This window comes from Mus caroli, unplaced genomic scaffold, assembly GCF_978045245.1.
Source record: "Mus caroli unplaced genomic scaffold, Mus_caroli_1 scaffold_1, whole genome shotgun sequence".
Taxonomy (NCBI): domain Eukaryota; kingdom Metazoa; phylum Chordata; class Mammalia; order Rodentia; family Muridae; genus Mus; species Mus caroli.
The window spans coordinates 163711304-163716595 of record NW_028227256.1 but is presented as its reverse complement, the minus strand read 5'-3'; the positions used below and the strand labels follow the sequence as shown (position 1 = coordinate 163716595).

Below are 5292 nucleotides of genomic sequence, written 5' to 3'. Positions count from 1 at the left end.
AGATCTTAGAGAGAAACCACCACAACCAAGAGAAGTCAAGGAGATGTAGCAACTAAACACAGCATGCTCAACAGGAACCTGGGGTAGCAAAGGCTACACTGGGAAAACAGGAAACCCAAAGAGATCGTGGGGAGAGTGTGGACTTCTATTAATAAAAATGTATTAGAACTGGGTCATTCATTGTGGCAAATGTAAAATGTCAACTAGAGGGGAAATTGGGCGGGTGTAGGGAAACTCGACAGTGCTTTCAGTTATTTTCCTATCAATCTAAAAGATCCTGGAAGAAACCGTTTTTTAAAAAATGTGAAGTATTAATAGTGTAGATTAAAAAAATGAAGACTTTTTTTCTGGGGAGGGCCACATTAAAGATGCCGTCACTGAAAAATGATATAGGTGCCAGCTAGATAGCTCAGTGGGTAGAAGTGTTTGCCACCAAGGCACACGACCTTCGTCTGATCTCTGGGACTCACACAAGCTAGAAGGAGAGACCTACCTCTATATCCATATTGCAGCTTGCTCGTGGTCTGAGTATGTACCCCCCCCCACACTCCCTTACATATACACGCAGTAAATGTAATGCTTTGAGATAAATTATATTTTATTTGTAAGAAGCAAGGTTGAGATGCTGTTTCAGTGATAATTTTCATTAATTCACTCACTGAAACATTCAACTGTGGGCGTTCGGTTTGTGTGTGCTTGGACCAGGGTTTTATGCTGAGAGTATGTGGGAGACAAAAGCTGCATCCTACAGGCAGGAAGCAGCTGGTGGCTGATGGCGAGCTGACTCACGAGCCCACAGTTGCCTTTGTTTTGTTTTGTTGTGCCAGGGAATGAAGCTGGGGCCTTGGACATGCTATGTACTAGGTAAACACTTGCTAAGTCACAAACCTATCCCACAAGCTTGACACAGTTACTGGGTGGGGGATGGGAGACATTAAACCCAGAGTGTAGTGATGTCACAGAGGAGGAAACACCCTGCTACTGATTAATCAGTGCTGCACTGTGCAGTATCTTAAGTTGACAGTGTAAGGTTGAGAGTATAAACCTTGGAGTAGGACAACACTGATGATAAAAGTAACACAGAGGGGGCGGGGTGGGGCGGAGCGCAGCCGCGCTAGGGAATTGAGCTGGAAGCATCCGCCTGGATGGACGTGTTGCTCATGATCCCGCGCAAGACCACCATCTTTAAGGACGTTAAGGAAGCTAGAGCACCCTGTTGGAACTGAAGCGCATCTCGTTGAGGGCATCCTCAAGCGGCCTCCAGAGGAGCAGCGACTTCACAAGGACGACCAGCTGCTTGATGATGGAAAAACTCTGGGCGAGTGTGGCTTCACTAGTCAGACAGCATGGCCACAGGCACCAGCCACAGTGGGCCTGGCCTTCCGAGCAGATGACACCTTCGAAGCTCTGCGTTGAGCCCTTCTCAGCCCTCCAGAGCTTCCAGATGTGATGAAGCCACAGGATTCTGGAGACGGTGCCAATGAGCGAACTGTGCAGTGAGGGCCCCAGGTCCGCCCCTAGAGACCCATTCCCCCAATTAAAAAAAATTTTTTTTGGCTGTCTAAAAACAATAAAAAGGGAACACAGTGCCAAGCTCAGGGTCAATTGGCTTCTAGTAGAATGAAGTCTTGTTGTGGAACAAGGACTACTGCATGCACGTGTGTCCATTGATCTATCTAGTCTTCCCATACAGTCTAAGGAGCAGACACTGCCATGTTCTGCCGTTTTGGGGGTGAAGGTATGAGGACACTTTACTCATAGAAACCAGTTAACGTCAGGGCCAGGGCAGAACCTAGCTCATCTCCAGAGTCTGTGCCTTGAACTTCTCTTGAGTTCTCTGCCCTGAATGCCTCCTGAAGGTTGAGTATGAACCAGCAGGTGAAGCGGTCATAATAAGTCTTATTTGATAGGCTAGACCTCAGCAAATGTCCTTTCGATATAAGTTTGAGGTCAGAACTTGGTAAAATGAATGATTAAGGGACCCAGGAAAGGCAGCTCTAGTGCCTACACTACAGATTCTATACTGAACAGAGTTAAGTAGAAACCGTCTCACTGGATTTGGGTGTCTATAACAAAATACCCTAGGCTGGACACTTTTCTTCCACAGTTCTCGAGGCTGTGAGGTCCAAGAAGAGATTGCTGGTAGATCTACCGTCTGTCGAAGGCTCTCTTTCTTTCTAGCTTTCTTCACATGGTGGAGAGCAGAGAGAAGAGGCAAGCCTTCTTAGATCTCTTCCTAGAAGGGGACTAATCCTGAAGGTTCCGCTCTCATGATCCAAGTACTTCTCAAAGTCCTCATGATACTATCATACCGGGAGTTAGGATTTCAACACATAAATGGGTATAGCACAAATATCTATAGCAGCCCATCTTTGCTTCCTCACCCCAAATTCATATCTTCTTTATGTAGAAAATACACTTTTATATCATTCCAGTGACTTCAGTATCACCTCTATAGTCTTCTGTCTCATCTAACTATCATTTTAACCAGGCATATGGATAATATTTGTGATGCAATTCATTCTGAGAGACAAAATTCTTCTTTAACTGTGAACTGTCAAATCAAAGAAGTTGGTGTTTCACAAACACCAGTGGTTGAATGGGTTGTCAAGACTTTATCACTCTGAAGGGGCCAACTCTAAATATTAAAAAAAAAAAAAAAACAGCTGATTAGTCCTAAGAAATTCAGATATGCCAGGCAAATCCTCTGAAATTTTGTTTTTGGTTTGGTTTTCAAGACATGGTTTCTCTATGCAGCCTTGGCTGTCCTGGAACTCACTCTGTAGACCAGGCTGGCCTCGAACTCCAGAGATCCATCCACCTGCCTTGGCCTCTTGAGTGCTGAGCACTGGGATTAAAGGTGTGTGCCACCAAATCCCAACCGATCCTGTGAAATGCAAATCCTATGAAAAGTTAAGACTCTGGAACCATCCTCTTCTGCTGGGTGATCAGCTCCCCCCAGCCCAGGAGTAGCTCCTGGCTCTCAGGACTGAGCTGTCCCATGATGCTGTTGCAGGTTCCTGCTCTGTAGAGTCTAGAGTGTGGGGATAGTCTTTCCTTCCCTTGCCTTTAAGAACAATACACTTACAGCCTTCCTTTGTTCCATCCACTTTTGCTGTTTTCTTTTGGTGCCTGCAGGCAGTTCAGTTGCTGTAACCCCACCTCTCTCCCTGACTCTCACATTTGCGCCAGTCTTTCCAGGAAATGGCTAGGCTAGCCTGACTATTCTTCTGTTCTCTTCTCAGTACTTTCCCATTTGTGTGTGTGCTCTGGACAGGCTGAGAATTATTTCACATCTGATCTCCTGATTCCTTTTGCTTAACAGTTCTGTGCTCGGGTCACTTGCTTGCCCCTGCATTTTACCGTAGGCACTGAGAAGGAGCTAAGCACTACTCCAGCCCTACACTTAGCTGTCTGCTCAGCTAAACGCCCAGCTGCTTCCTTTGCAATCTCTACCTTCCACTAAACACCAGAATGTGAACAAAATTCAGCCAAGTTCTTTGCCACCTTGTGACCGGGATGTTCTTTCTTCCACTGTCCCAACAGCAGGCATCATTCCTTGGAGACATCTGAATGGGGACAAGGCTCTACCACATGTGCTTTTGGAGGCTACTCTTTATATATAAACCATAGCAAACCTGAGACAAACCAGGATATATTCATAGAACAGTCTGAATGAGAAGGAACAAGAACCTAAACCTCCCACCAGCAAAGGGGAGAGAAGGGCAGATCAGAGATGCCCTGGGGAGTTCCTGAGGCCTGGTTACCGATAGGGCCAGGGGTCTAGGTGATTATTAGAGCTTTGTGGGTAAAAAGGATCGTCATCCAAATACACTAAGCAAGAATGATTCATAATTACTCTAGCTGGAAAAACAAGGACAGAGGTGCAGCCATAAAACAGGCATTCCATAAAAGTTGTTTGGGGATGAAATCCATTCTATGGAGAAGGTGCAGCAGTTGGCCACCAGTCTTGTCTTCCATGGCTCTGTCTAGCTGGCTACTTAGAACTTCTCTCCTCACAGGTTGTTCCCCCTTAGATTTTGCGATCTTATGACATATGTGACTTTACATCTCTATGCCTGTGTGCACCTTAACTTCCACTCCTTCCTTACTACTAAGTGTCTTTCTGAATCAATATTTTGGCTTTTGAAAGGGGAGTCTCAACCAGTTAACATGTTGTCCATTGTCCCTGTGAGGCAACATTCTCAGTGGGTCCATTGCAGATTTTCTGGTTCAGTTATAGTCAAGGATGCTAACGGGACAGGTATCTGTTCAGGATCCCCGAGACCCAAGTTCTTAACACCAAAGAGATTTATTTGCCCCAGAGGGACAGAGGTCAGAGAATAAAAAACAAAGATGGGATATAGAAGAAGATGGAGAAAGGGAACAAGGAATAGGGTTATTTGTCCTGGAGGGGGACAAAGGACTGCCTCTGGATAGAGAGGAGACAGATGTGACCCATAGGAAAATGGTGGTCTATAATGGCACAGAGGCAACCCTGTGTTATGAGGAGGTGTTTAATTTTAACTGGCCATGTTAATTAGGTAAACCAGAGGGATTTTGATTGCTGGATTTCAGTACTTTGATAGCTGGACCTCGGTAGTCAACCTCAGGAGGAGGAAGTGGCCAAATAAGGGAATAGATTTCAGTGCCTTGCTTTAGGCATATCATCTAATGGTTTTTAGGAAGGCAAAGAGAAGGGAGAGAAAGGCAAGGCCTGCCAGAGCCATGCTTGCCAAGTTAGGGCTGGCTCGAGTCACTTCAGAGGCAAAGTCACATGTACATAAGAGAAACCCTTTCTAGCCTGGGCTATTCTGAGAAAGGTGTCAATGAAAGGAAATGACTGGCCAAGGATAAGAAGCTAAACGGAGGCATTCTAGGCACATGGAAGTGGATGTCATAGGAAGACCAACTCAGAGGAAACTGGAGTTCATGCCTGGCATTCAAGAGGTGTCAGCTGTGGGTGGGAGAATGCACAGAAGAGCATCAGAATGGCCATGGTACCTCTGGAGATGAGAAGGCCGGCATGAAATTGCTCTGATTTCTTGTCCTTTTCCACAGAGGGACAGAGAGTTCTTCCCCAAATTGGCCAAGGATTCATCATATTAGCAGGTAATGGCTCACATTTCTCTCTATATACTATTACAGTAATACGACCTGTTCTTTCTAAGGCACAGGACTCTGTCTGGTAGTGTCCACTGATTGATCTGAGACAAACACCATGTGATGCTCATGGACACAACTCCCTGTGGATCCCTCAATGACAAACTGACAACACAGGTAGTATTCTAG

At 45.7% G+C, this 5292-nt stretch overlaps 1 pseudogene; it reads left to right on the top strand.

The window, feature by feature from the left end:
* Positions 1–936: 936 nt before the first annotated feature.
* On the top strand, positions 937–1575 carry LOC110303833 (elongin-B pseudogene; annotated as a pseudogene).
* The last annotated feature ends 3717 nt before the right edge of the window (positions 1576–5292 follow it).